General features: G+C 44.4%; 1 protein-coding gene across 2 annotated transcripts in view; it reads right to left on the reverse strand.

Moving 5' to 3' along the window:
• MAP1A (microtubule associated protein 1A) overlaps positions 1–14938 on the reverse strand; it is a 54850-nt gene that overhangs the window by 27003 nt on the left and 12909 nt on the right. The window contains exon 1 of one of the 2 annotated variants that reach the window (XM_040076851.2): positions 6086–6169. The exons of the other annotated variant lie outside the window; for it this stretch is intronic. The gene's annotated coding sequence lies outside the window, so the exon portion shown is untranslated. Of the gene's footprint in view, positions 1–6085; positions 6170–14938 lie in introns of those variants that run through there. 2 annotated transcript variants of the gene reach the window in all.

Below are 14938 nucleotides of genomic sequence, written 5' to 3' on the forward strand. Positions count from 1 at the left end.
CTAAAAACCTTTAGACACCCTCTTATCTGGTGTTCCTAACTCCACCGACCCCTGGCAGACTTACTATAGCTGGTCCCTTTGGAAACCAAATGAATGTTTCCCCTTCCTGTGTCAGCTGGACTTCAGCTGGGAGTTGCTGCCAGCCCCTGAAACAGAGGTTCCACAAAACCGCTCCCATTGACGCTGAGGCAGATACCCTGTTTCAGGTTCCAGAGATGAAGACTTCTGTAAGTCATGAAGTTGAAGAGCTTATTATCTCTGAATTTTAATAAGAATGTGCATTCTCAGAACACATGCTCTTACAACCAAAACAGAACACAGACTGAAGAAAATTGAATGTTTCGCCTAGTTGAGAAGTATCTGGGTAATGCTGACTCTGACTGACTTGGAGGCACAGCTCATGATCTGTTCTATTTCTCTGCAAGGGAGTCTTGCCCCTGATTTACAACAACTGTTTGGATTCTTCAAACCTCATTCCAAATCTGTACTGTTAAGTGTTATTCCAACACAGTTTTTTCCCCTCCCTTGCTTGTTTTTAGGAAGCTTTTTTCCCCTCCCTTGCTTGTTTTTAGGATGACCTGCTGAATGCCAGCCCCCATGAAGATACAGATATTAAATCAGCTGTGAACTCAGAGTGGCTGAGGTGGTTGGTGAAACACAGGACTATATTCTACCAGCCCTTGAGAAAAAGCAGCTCTCCACTGCCAGGAGGTTTCTCTGTTGCATCTTGACTTTGCATTTGATTTGATTTACAGGGTGGAGTACAGCAATAATGAATGTGTTACAAAAAGTTATTTCAAAGCTGAGAACTTCAAGGCCTCCTTGTCCCTTCTGCCAGCAAACCTAGGGCCTGTCCATTTAGCACTGAAGGGAGAGAGGTTTGGAAGCAGCCAAGGAGGTTTCTAGCAGAGTAGTCCAGGCCATCTTCCTCATGCAATACTGGTGATATGTCCACTCAGCCATTGTCCCACCAGTCTGCCTAAAACGAGCTTACTTGAGTCTTATTTCATCTCAGGAGCCCCTGCTTCCCATTGCCACCCCATCTAGTCGGGTCCCTTCCAGCTTGCAGATTACACAGTGGAATCAAGGACTGAACTTACTCTCCAGGCAGAATAAAAAGGACCGGGAGCAGTTTCCATCACCACAAACACTTCTCCCAGGACCTCTTGCTAGTTCAGCTCCCTCTGAGCCATGCAGGCAGGGGAGACTCCCTTGCTCCCAACGCTTACCTCTTCCTTAGCAATGGTCTTTGCCTTTGAATGTGGACCAACAGCAAGAAAGAAAAGCCCTGACAAATAAAACTCTCACACAAATCTAGCAACCAAGAACTGGGCCAAAACACATTGTGCTTATACCTATCAGCCTGCAAACTGGTTCTTCAGAGAGATGCTACATGGGTCAAAGGCACAGAGAGCCACTCTATCCAAAGCTTTAATGCTGTGCAAAGGAGTAATTTTTGATTGAGGCCACTGACTTCTTACATGGCTTGGGTAGCGTCTGCATTTCTGTCTAAAAATTGCAACTTTATTTACCCCTCTTAATCTCTTTTTAGCAAGATTTTCACAACATAAATCTAGTCACTCAGAAGGTAAATCACTGGCTTCTTGCTCGCTTCTCTTCTAAGAACATCTAGAGTGCCTGATGACAGACCAACCAACATTCCTCAGACTATTTTCAGAAGGGAGGTACTAATGGCCTTCTCCTTAAAGTTTTTCTCCTAAATTACTTAAAATTTTGACACTGGAACTTAATAGAGAATGGACAGATGAGATCTCAGTGAAATAAAAGGTTAGCAAAGTGCAAAAGCAATTAAATTAATTTCTCAACTTGAAAGCCAATAGAGGACGCCAGTTATGCTGCCATGCTTTTTTAACACAGTTCATTTTTGTTGTGAAAAACAACACTAAACTTCTACAGGTAGGTTCTAGCAAATTGCCAAAGATTTCAGTGCCTCACAAGAAGGTGCATGAATGACAGCAACATGTGCAAAGAGACACAAATGTTATTCAGTAGCATGTATTGATAACAGACATGCACATTGAATCCTACCCCTCTGTGATTTGCACGTCTACTTCAGCTGGCGATTCTCAGCCTTCAGCTTCTTGGAGGAAATATTCAAGCCTTTACTTTCAAAAGCAAAGAAAGAGATCACTAATTTCTTTCCAAATACTGACAATGGGATAATGCTGCTTTTCAGGAAAGCAGAAATCAATCAAAATTGGATTCCCCATCAAAAAAATAAAACAAAAAAAAGCCAACCCAGTACTATTCTATGTGTTTGAGAGATCGGTCAAGCAAGACTTCAAGGGCTGTCTCAGGAGAATTAAGAACCTGCTGGCCAAGGAGATTAGTGCTCACATTCATCTGTGAATAAAGCATCAGAAGGACAGAAATTTCCAGAAGAGATGGATACATAACTAACTGTGCCATTAGTACTAACTTTTGGGATCCTGGAGAAGAAGCTGTGAGAGAAGGAAAACTCGTCTAAAGTCACCACATGTAGAAATTTATCTCCATTTCTTTAGTGTGAAGCAAAGGTAAAAACAAGCCACAGAGCTTAGGCACAGCAAAGCATGAACTAACGAAGACTGATTTTTGTGTGTCCATCCTGCTCTACTTTGCCACCATAATCCCAGCTTCCTCCACATTCCCCACTGTCCACTGCCATACTCTCAGCACCACTTGTGAGCCAAAACTACTAACTCTGCAAGTGGCAGCATGGTCAGAGACAGCCAGTGCTGACAGCTGGTGTGCGAGTGGGGAGTGCAGGACAAACAGATGTGCACTGTTCCCATGAAAGCACTGACTCTGATCACTTGCCTGCTCCACCAACTTTCACAAAACTGGTAGAGGTTTGCTAATTTCAATGTTTTGGTAGAAGGAAAAGTGTTTAGTGTAAACACAGAAGGTATATTTTAAGAGGAATTCATACTGTGCACTGTTCTCCCTCCTTTTAAGGGGATGGAGAAAAAATAATACAAACTAAGAATTTAGAAGCAAACTAGCTCAACACTTTCTTTAATCTTTCCTGTCAACAGCTACTAAGGCTAGTGTAGGAGTCCAGAAAGTTCACAATTTTTTGGGGGGAAAGAAAAATCTTTTTCCATCTCAGTAAATTCTCCCAAAAATAATTTTAAGACATTCATTTACACACAGCTTGCTGTCTTTTCCCACACACGCAGTTTCTGGGCTGATGGAGAGTCTCTATCACCTGCCTTTCTTCCCCAGGTACTTCTGCCTGACTAACAGGCTGGAAGATACTCCCTGTGTCTTAAACTAGCTACTACTCTTGGGTCTCTATGTGGTAACCAGGCTATCTGAACTGCTTTGGGCTCCCATAGCACCTCCTCTCAAGGACTGGAGATCTCTCTCTTCTGCCCGTCAAGGAGCAGCGGAAAGTCTGTGATAATGCCTGTAGCAAGCACACTGGGCTCTGCTAGAAGCAGCACCCACTAAGATCTCTGTACTCAGATGCCTATCACAAAGATGCATTACTGCATTTTTATTTGCTTTTGAGTTTCTTCTTCCTTTGCAAGATGTATCACAGGAGTTAACTAGGAAGGTCTGTGTCCAAACATGTACAGACAGCACAATCCACATCCCACAGAAACTCATGCTGAGGAACCACGCTTCTGCCCTTGCCCTGGTGTCCAGCCATGCACCTTTGAGACATGTTGCACCCCTTGCTCACAACACATGTGGCTTACCTGCTTTCACCAAAGAGCTGGCAATTGCTCACCATGCTTCTGTGATCCAGTTTATCATCCATTTACTGCCACACCTGCTGAGGATGCGACTCAGGTATGCCAGCATGATAGACATGAGGAAGAGTGGCAAAAAGACATGACAGGAGGTGGATTGTTTTGTCAGGAAATAAACTACAGCAAAGCTACACATCTCTCTATCTGCAGATAGGGCGGAAGATCTCACAGCCTGGCCTTGCCAGATCACACGAAAGGAAAGGAGGGGAGGAAAAAATGTGTCCCAATTCAATAACTACTCATTGGAGAAATTGTAAGGACAGACATGGAGTCTGGATGCAGCCAACCAATATGGAGCAATCAAGGAGACAGAGAGGGTACTGACCTTACACAGCAAAAGGGCCCCCACCCCATCAGAAGAAAGAGGAATCCCTGTCATTCTGGAACAGTGCCCAGCCTGCAGGGCTTTTCACAGCGGAACCAGAGTGACTTGGAATAGAAACAGCCTCGTCTCTGAGATCAGAGAGTTTAAACCGGAGCTTGTTTTTTCTGCAGTCACAAGCCAGCAGGCACCAGCTGCAGAATTTGCCGCAGTGTGTGTGTGCGTGTGTTTCTGCGTGTGTGAGTGTGCAGTAGCCATGCTCCTCCCCTCCAAGCTCACTGTGTGATCAATGACACACTGATTACAGCTCTCTCTTGCCCTTTTCCCCTCTCTACATCACTGGCAGTCCCAGTCTGATCACTCTCAGCCCCCTCTCTTCTATATTAAGAAAGCTTTTGCTGGCATCACTATTGACTTCTTCTCATTGCTCCCTCCCTGGTCAATGAGGTTTTGCTTCTCCTCTTTTTCCCTCTTAGCCAAAACAAGTGTCTGACAGATATTCATGGTCACATACCCAGGTCTGTGCAAAGTGCCAAACCATGCTCTTGCTCCTCTAGTTCTGAACCCTGGAGATAAAAGGCCGTATTTTGAAATTCTTCAGCACATTTCATCTCTAGCATACAGATAATTTAACACTTTTAACAAGATGTTTGCTGGAGGTGACACTAACAAATGCCAGAGATACCCTATTAAAATAGAACCCCATGTGTCTGTGACTGCAAAGATGTCATCACACAGTACCACTGGTAATGCAGGAGTGGTAATGATAAAGAGCTAGCACCTTATCCCTCTGTGTTACAAGAGCAGTACAGCAAGGTGAGGGATTACAAAGGACTACTGCTAAGAAAAAGAAAGCATTTTGTTATTCTCATTTCTTAAGCACAAAGTCCCTGCTTATAGCCTACTAGGATGAAAATCAGCTCCAAGATTGGTCGCATCTTCTCTCTGCTGCCACAGAAAGGCTGCATCACTCACATTTTACGGAAACCTTCCCTTTTTCCTCCCCCACTGACTGGATGCATTTGGATGCTTTTCGGTTTCCTGTACTGGAAGAATGTAGTGCTATGAAGCTCGAAGTCAGACTTCAGCTACTTCGAGACTACTCATATTCAGGTATGCAGTACCAAAGGACAGAGAAATTGCAAAAGAAGACAGGCCCTGTATCTCTCCTTCATCAAATCAACAGCATGACAGTCCACCTTAACAACCCTCCCCCCTCCTGCCTGGCATTAGCCCCATTCCAGCATCAGCACGGAGCTGAACCGTGACACAGACACTAATACTGCCTTTCGCCAAGCCTTGCCCAAAGGCAGCATCTGTGAGATACCGTGTACCACCTCTTCTCCGGCAGCACACCATCTTCAAGGAAGACCATGATGGGATAAAACGTAATGCTGCAGGACTCCTTGCATTCCTGACAGACAAAATACTTTCTCCAGATTCTTCTCTAAACCCATCTTCATGCATCCTTCTCTGTGTTTGAGCTAAGGACACAGGTGCAGCAAACAGCTGAGCAGCTGGGGAATTTGGGTTTTGTTGCTACACTCCAGCACAAACAGCTGAGGAGGGGCAGGGTCCGCCGATCGTGGAAGCCCCAAGCTCCATCCGCAGCCACCCTCCCCTCTTGTTACTAATCCCCTCAACTCCGCAAATTCCAAGGAAATAAACCCGCACCCGCTATGACCGCTCCGCGCAGGTGCGTTTCCTCACCTGCGCCTCTGCCAGGGGTGCGCAGCCCCAGCAGCTCACCGGGATCGCGCACAGGAGCGCAGAGCCCGGACAGGTCCGCTTGCCGTCACCGATATCCCCCGCTACCTCCCCAGAAGGGCCCGTCCTCCCCGGCCGACCAACGTCTTCCAAAGAAATGAGCAGCATCCGAGCGCGAACAAAGCGCCGCCGCCTCCATCCCGCAACCTCCACCATACCGGGGCTCCTCACTCCCGACCGCCTCGGCACCTTTCGCTGCTCGCCCCAGGCCGGTGGGGAAGGAAGATGCACCTACCATCCTGGCCGAGAAGCGACGCCGATCGGCTGCCCCGAGCGCGGAGGATGCGCCGGCACGGCCCGGGCTGCGGCGAGCGGCTGCCGTGTCACGGAGGCGGGGAGGAGCCGCCGCGCCCCCAGCCCTGTGCGCAGGGCGGTTTAACCCTCTGCGGACCGCGGAGCACCCGCGGCGGCCCCGGGCATCCCCACGGGCGGCCTCGGCTGCTCCAGCGCTCCGCGGCCAGCCCGGCGCGGCTCTGGCTCTCGATCTCCGGGCAACGGCGAGGACCGAGATCCCGTCCCGCGTTGCGAAACACCCGACATGGGTCAAACCGCGGCCAACACGGTTTCCGGAGCTGGCTGCACGCTTTTCTCATTACTCTCAGGCCGCCCCTCAGGGGCTCCTGGGGGATGCTCGCCATCCCACCTTGGGCGCCTTCGGTTTAAGCGTCTCAAACTGGAATCTCACGTCGGACTCCAGCTGCAGAGCTGCTCGTCCAGTTAAAGACAAGCGACACGAACCACCCCAGCTACCCAGTCGGGGACAGATGTGCCTGACACCACACACCAGCACCCGGCTGTTCATGCGCAGACACGGGGCAGCGGTGAGCTTGGACCACACTGGACCGACAATGAACGCGAATGAGTGAGGCAAGAATAGCAGATATTCGACCTCTGGAGACCTATTTTCAGAATGTTTTCAGATAAATGTTTGCACCTTGCAACTTATTTCATAATCAGCATCAGCTCCAAGGCACTTGCAAATAATTGTGCCTCCTTGTTTCTGCTTTGCTGGGCTCGGGCAACCCAGTCCAACATTGAAATATACAGATTACTCCATGGTGTGCTAGTTGGCAAAAGTAATTTTTTTTTTTTTTTTCCCTCACAGCAAAAACTGAAACCACTCTCACTGACCTGCTTGCCTTCCACATGATGCTGGCTTACTTCTAGATTCCAGAATTAACTATGAAAGCTGGAGATGTCCTGCCAGCCCCACAGCAGGTCTCCTTCTCAGTGATTTTAGAAGGACTGTCAGACAATTGATAGATTTATTTCAGGTATTGAATTAGAAAAGAGACAGGGAGTTTTTCCCTATGTATGCTAAAAAACCTCAAACCACTTTTTTCCATTTTGTCGAACTAACAACTGTGGTTTGAAACAAAGATCCTGTCTTTGGGCTGTTTCCTGTGCTCATGGCTTTGAAAAGGCCACAAAGCTTCCTGGGATGTTAGGTGTAGTCCCTTTCTGACTAGGATATGGAATTAAACATGGAAGTAAGCTGTTAAAAATGTGAACACTTATTTCATCACTACACACCTGAGTCAGTATCACACTGACAGGAACGTCCTGGATCATAAATAATAAGAAGCTATAGACAGGGTCTTCCCCTAGGCCAGCATAAAAATAAGGAGTCAGTTCTTAAAATGTTTTTCTGTTATTTTCAAATTTTATGGTGGAGCCAGGGTCACATCTCCATGTTTTTCTCTACTATGATGTTTAAAACAGCTTTATATAAATTAAGGCTGTATGTTTTTATAAAGTATATCTCAAAAACTACAGCTAAAGCATAAGTCTTACAATGAGTTTAAAGGTCATACTATTCTGAACAAAAGGTCCAAGTCGTCTACCATCTTAAGCCCAAACCCACGTGATTTTCTTAAAAACTCTAGGCCAAAGTCTTTAATAAGAAAAAATATTCTAATTAAGAATATACTGTTTTCTGAAAGCCTTGGGACAAAGAATAACCATGGACTGACCCAAACATAGCCCAGATATTAATTTGAATAAAATATATTTATTTTCCCACACCTTTGTGTGAAATGCAGAGTTCTGGGTGCATAGAACTCTGACCTCTCCATTATTCCGCATCCCAGCTTTCAAGCTCTCACAGCACAAGGCTATCACAGCACGTCCAAGAGCAGAGGCATTAAGCTCTCTCCACAGCACACTGGACAGAAAAACACTGCCAAGAAGCAAAAGGACTTGTTTGCATTTGTCCTCTTGGAAGTTTTCTTTGCTTTGACTATCCAGTTACTGACTTCCACAGGCTATCTGCTTTCAATCAAACAAACAAACTGATGACTTGCTCAAATCCTTGGTAAATCACTTCTAAAATCCTCTTGGCTATCTTCATTTCTGTTTAGGTACAGCAATTTTTACTCTTTTCTACAGGCTTTACTAGGATGTGTTTAAAGGACACTCATTTTTGCTGAATACTGCATCTTTCTCTGCAACTGTTTAATGAGTCTTCCTATCTCCTTTCTTATTTACAGGTATTTGTATCTTTTTAATCTGTATGTTAGCTTTAATTCTGACCAAGGAGGCGTTTCCCACTTTTGTCAAGTTTCCTTATTTTTAAATAAGCATTTCTGAAGTGCGGTGACAACCCTTTGGTTGTTGATATAATTCTATTTAAAGTAACCTTTGATCCCTAAAGCATTTTATTTTGCAGGTTGCTTTTCAGGTACAGTTACATATTATTATTGTTGTTGTTATATATAACAATACAGTTACATATTTAGGCTTCTCTTCCTTAATTTGAGAATGATGTTTTCATCTTCCTGATGCTTCAGTGTCCAAGGGGTGATTATTATCTGAGCTATTGTGAATTAGAAGCCCTAATGTGGAATTCTACAAGTTTAAAAGTAGAGAGCCCAACTAATCCATTCCATTTAGGTCTGTATAATTTTTTTCTTCAAGTAAGGCATTATCTTTGTGGTAATAGCATCCCTAACGCAGGCCCAGAGAGACTTTCAGCACCTGCTACCAACCTCTTTTCCAATTCCTACTTTAAACAAATTCATGAACCCTGTGAGTTTTCAGTGGCAACATTCTGGTCCTTCTTGCCCCAGAAAATAAAGTTTTAAAAATGATGATCCTAATTTAACTCAGCAGCTGCAAACCTTTAGGGAAAACAATGGGAGATGACCTCTCTAGAACTCTCGGTGGAAAGGATAAAGAGGTTTATAAATCAAGGCTGTAAAACTGGAGCAAACAAAAGCAGTACTAAAAGGCCAGAAGGAGCATGAGAAGAGGGACTGAGGCAAATACCAGAGCACAGTGAGAACAGCAGTGCTTTCCTGTATGAGTGCAGCACAGGTCCTTAGCACCTAGAAGGGTGGCAGAGAGGGAGGGGGACCAGGATCAAATCCCAGTGTTTTCTTAGTGATACTGCGGTAAAACCCTAGTGTTTTCCTGATTACACTGAATTCAAGGATGGACTTCTCCAAGAGCATTTCCAAGAAGCAGCATACATCTATGATGCTTTCTACCAGCACTTGAGTTTGCTGTACTTCTTGACCAACATGAAGGCAACAGCAAAGCTTCCCACATTTCCCTTCAGACACAGAGAGCAAAGGAGAAGGGACAAGCCAGGCCTGTCACTGAAAGTAAGAAAGAAATGCAACCAAGGCAATATGAGAGAAGCCAAATCCTGGTGCAAGATTCCTCTTCATGCAGAGGGTATTTTTTCCTTCCAGACATGCTTAACTGCCTCAGATCACATTCTTGCTCTGAACCAGATAGTAACCTGTGGGAAAAGCTGCCCCAAAAATAGATTCCTGGAAACCTGCTCTTTTACCTCTGTCTTCAAGGCCTGAATGGGGGTCAAAAAGCTGCTAACAGTCTTAGGGAGAGCAGCATCAGTCCAGAGGCACCAATAACAGCAGGTGCCCTGCCTGTTATTTGGGTAGCAAATGCCACGGTGCTCTACAGACAAGGAGCTGGTAGGACAGCTCTGACAAAAATCACAGCAGGATCTTAAGAGAGGCAACAGGCATCAGTGGCAACAATGAAGATGTCGCAAATGGCAGGCAGGAGCTAAGCCTGGCAGAGAAACCAAAAGTAAAGCAGCGGAGAGGGTAGAATAGAATTTAGAATTGGCAGAGGCACAAGTGAAATTGCCAGGACAACAAGTTGGGAAGGTTGACAACGCTCTCTATATAATTCCATGTTTACATGGCTGTGATATTGACTGGAGATGACTTGCTTAAAAAGAGGTACATTTTTTATTAACCCATACCAGGGATTAATAAAACCACCAGAGGTACTTCATTTTTTTGTGTAACATTTAGAATTGGAAACCAAGATGCTGACATGCAGACATTTTTATGTAAGCACTACAAAATCTCTGACACATTTTGTGAGGCTGCAGAACTCATTACCTGTCAGGCCCAGGCAGACTTAACAGGCATTGTTTGGAGGCTTCTCTCACAATGAATCCAGGTTTGAAGACAAGCTAAAAATTCTATGAAATACTGACAGTGACAGGAGGTAGTTGCTACTTCTTGAAAAGATACCACAGAAATAATCATTATCTATGATTACAGAACAGAATTGCTCTTTCAGACATACTTTAAATTTAAAGAGATAAAACATTAGTCCCTCCAAACCAGTGCTAGCGAATTGTGTGCATGTTTAGGATGTCATGGCATCTAGACACTTTCTGCTTGTGATCTGCTTAGTCAAGAGAAAGGAAAAATATGAGAAATATGCAAATATTCTTCAGACATGGATCAAACAGGACATCCGTTTCAGGCACTATTCCCTCCTGGGTTTATGCTCTCCTGTATGATAAGTTCAGCACTGCAGCACATGCTTTCCTGCAAAGATCTAGCTCAGATGGAACCAGAGAGGGAAAACAAATAGGGGGTGGGGGGGTGGTGAGGGGAAGGAGGAAAGTCAATAATCACTTTGAATTATTCATCCCATGAAATGAGAATAAAAATGCAAGCAAATGCCATCTTTAGAACAGTGATCCCAGGAGAATTTTCTTTATAGAAGTCTGCCTACTGCAGGTTTTTCTACAGAAGCATCAATTTCACTAAAATTTCAGAGACAAAGAAGTAGGGTTAGATCGAACTCAAACCATTTACTTACCTGAAGGCACACAACATTGTAAATAGTCAATGTCAATTTCCACAACAGCTACTGTCAAAGTGAAGGCAGACAAAATCCAGAATAGGCCTCAGTTTACAAAAATATGAATAAAACACTGAGATCAGGTTATCTGAAAGAAATATATGTGCTTGTCCTATTGTGTTGTTCAGAGATACTTTTCCCTTTTCTTTTTTAACCATCAGAAATTTAAGTCTCATCCAACTCGACCATCCAAAAAAGTTGTACAGTCCTCTACAGAGGACCAGCATCACTGGAGCAAACCCCACTGTTTAAAATCAATTCAAAATGTATTCCACCAAAGCCATTTAAAAAAGGTCTGAGAAATCAAAACCATTGAGTTATTCCCAAGCTACTACCTTAAGGACAGCTCAGGCTCAGTATTTCTTTTTTAAAAGGCAACAAAGAAAAAAACCATTCAAGACACAAAGTACTAAAGAAAACAAAACAAAATATGCTTGTTTTACATTATGCCCTGAAGAAAGGTCCAACCCTTTCCCAATGATCTCATAATTATTTTCCTTTTGTATCAAATTTAAGGGTTAATCTTCCCCCACAAGGTCAAACAGATCTTGACCCCTCAAATATTCTCTATGACAGACAGCAGAGCAAGACTGGCTCAGCTCAATGCACTCCCTTCTCTGTTCTTGAAGAGTAAGAAAGATTGTTCCAGGATAAACCCAGTTGTTCTTTGCCTCCACATACACGTCACAATTTTGAATTCCATGAACTGCCAGCAACATTTAACCACAGCATCTGGTTTCAGAAGCAAGAGTAATAATTTAGTAAGGCAAGTTCTAACTTCAGAAATTCAACCAGTGAATTCATAAGTGCGGTGATTTCAACTCTAGGAGTTTTGAGCAAAGAAATTTGCAAAATTGCAAAGTTAATTATCTATGGAGATAAAATGCCGAAAACACAGGAAAACATTATTTTTGGCTGTGTTTTGTATAAGGACTGATTCTGAGTAGAAAAGAACTGTATTTGTTTATTTCTAGTTGAATAATTATATCAAAACAGTTATGTTTGAGAAGACTTACTCTCAAATGAGTATGCCTGCATCAGAAATTCCCCCACTAGCAAGTTACTGACAGCTTTGCTAGCAGCTCCCACACACAGCAGACCTTAGTGATGACAGGAGAAAGAGCAGGTGGATCACAGCAGTGACCTGTACTGGCTTGGCTTTCCACCATAGCAGTGTCCCACCACCCCTGAGCAGAAAAACCCTGCACAGAACACCTATGGCAGAGAGCTCATTCTGCACTATTCATCACCATGACGGCAGGAATTCTTGACTGTGCTGACTATTTTCCCTTAATGAACACATATGCCTGTAGTGTCCTACTGTTTAGCCCCAGTTCTCTTCACAAACAACTTGGACATATGACTCAAAGGGATACTGACTAAGTTTGCCAGTTGTACTAAATTAAGTGTAGCTGTTGACTCCCTTGAAGGCAGACAAGTCCTGCAGAGAGGCCTTGACAATTCAGAGAGTTGTAGAATCACCAGCTGTATGAAGTTTGAGGACAGGTGTTGGATTCTAAACTTGGAATGGGGTGACCCTGGATGTATGGACAGGGAATGAGAGGCTGAAGAGCAGCGTTGTGGGAAGAGACCTGCAAGCTGAATATATCAGTGATGCCCTGGCAGCCAGGATGGTCAAGCGTGCCATGGGGGCCATCAAGCCCAGCTGGGTGATTGCCCTGTTCTGTGCTAGTGTGGCTTCACCTTGAGTCCTCGGGGCAGCTTAGTGTGTCACAATACATGAAACATCTGGACCTACTAGAGAGCATCCAAAGGAGAGCTACAGAGACGGTGAAGGGTCTAGATGAGAGACCATCCTGAGGTCAGACTTCATGGGAGTCTGTACTTCCTCATGAAGGACAGCACTGATCTCTGCTCTCTGTGACAGGACCTGAGGGATAGTCTGGAGCTGTGTCAGTGGAGGTTTAGGCTGGGTGCTAGGAAAAGTTTCTTCCCCCAGAGGGTGATCAGGCACTGGAACAGACTCCCCAGGGTAGCAGTCACAGTCCCAATGCCACCAGAACTCAAGGAGCATTTAGACAACAATCTCAGGCACTCGGTGGGATTTTGGGGTGCCCTGTGCAGGGCCAGAGGTTGGATCTGATGATCTTTGCAGATCCATTCCAACTCAGGATATTCTATGTTTCTAGGAAAATTTCATGCAGACCAGCAGGATAAAGCAAAAAGTAAATTACAGGTGGATTAGAGACCTGGTGTGGATCCCCTGCAGTAACACGTCCTGGCAAGAAATTAGGAAAAGCTGATTGCCTATCTACACAATCCCCCAGTTTCCAAAATAAACTGGCAAGGCATTCCACTACAGAGAACAGAATGCAAACAAGTTGGTACTTCAAAAGAAAGATTCCTCTAGACCTGAGCCATTAATGATCCCCGTTAACTCCAGCATTCCTGATTTTTTAGCACAAAGACTACAGTAATTTCTTAATATCAATCAGAAAGCATGTCATCTCAGGTTACCCAAGAAAGAAGAAAAATCAGATCAGGAGGGGAAAATGATGCCTCAAGTCTGCAACTTAAGTTCTTACAGAGGGAGGAAAGAGGTATATGTTCCAGCAACGCCACAGTTAACAGAGCAAGGCAAAATCCTGTAACTGAGCCAGTCAGACTGAGGGACATCTGTTTTCTAAGAAGGTAGGAATCGTGGCATTAAAATTACAATAGCACATGACAACAAATAATCTTGGGGCAAAATAGGATTAACATGTTCCATCCACCCTGTTTTTTTACTTTTCAGAATCTGGAACTAGTGGAAGAATTTATTTCCCAAAATAGCAGCCCAGATTCTGGATGAGATCACTCCAGGAGTTCTGTTTGGACCCACTGCGTGCAGAAGCAGAGCAGCAGCCTTGTCCTCCTTTGCCAAGGGCCTGCCACAATACCAGCGTATACAAGCACCTAGTGCTGATCGCATGGTCTGTTTCTCTGGCATCTGGCACATCAATGCCACTCATTACTCTGCACTGGAACAATGAGATAGGGCACATTTGCCAGCTGTGGGTGGCTTTCCACCCCACAAAGCCACCCCTGGAGGAGCAGCAGAACCTGACAGCCAAGCTATGAGGTCACATACAGTAAAGACTCAGCCCTGGTCCTCAGCCTACAAAGGACACCAGCATGAAGCTCCCAAACCCACTCACCTGAGTGCAACACTTGGCTAAACAGGAAATGAGAGCAGCTGGTCAGAGACTCACTCCTTGAGCCCACATCAATACCATCAATTCTTTGAAAGCAAAGGAATGGAAGCTGCATTCACAACAGGGTAGAGGGAAACAGACCAAGAAATCTGTCAAAAATTATTGAAATTCACAGCTGCTGAAATTCACATGTTAAAGATTATTTTCCTACTTAATCCTGCTTCCCCTTTCCTCATCATATTTATCTTAGCAAGATCCAGTTGACTAGGAGTAGAAAAGCCTACTCTAAGCCACTGCTTCCAGGCACACTAGAGAAAAGTGGACAGAACCAGAGTGAAGCAATGATACACAACATATTTATAAGGCTTTCCTTCCAAAATATAAATGTAACTGACACCAGAATTCCAGAAGCATTCTCAAAAAAACCCCAAACCCCCCCAAAAATTTGTATTAACCTTTACTAAGTATCTTTAGTTCCAACACCTTTGCTAAACGTGGAACATGAAGTCTTCAAAAGCAGCACGTATTAGAACTTCTCTTATTTAGGAGGTTTATACTCTGTTGCTGCAGCTGCCATGCTTACAATGCACATGGCCACCAAGAGAATGCTGCCTTCGTCAAACTAAAGAAATGTCACTGCAACACAAAAAATATAAAACCAAACCCACAAATACCAGCAACCCTCCTTCCCTCCCACCGCCAGTATTTTGTGTGCATATACTCTGATGGACAACATGAAATAGCTACCAGAGCAAAGTTTTAAAAAGTGTTCTACATCATACAGATCATCCATAAAC

The sequence above is a fragment of the Hirundo rustica genome, chromosome 13 (genome assembly GCF_015227805.2).
Source record: "Hirundo rustica isolate bHirRus1 chromosome 13, bHirRus1.pri.v3, whole genome shotgun sequence".
In the NCBI taxonomy this organism is placed as follows: Eukaryota; Metazoa; Chordata; class Aves; order Passeriformes; family Hirundinidae; genus Hirundo; species Hirundo rustica.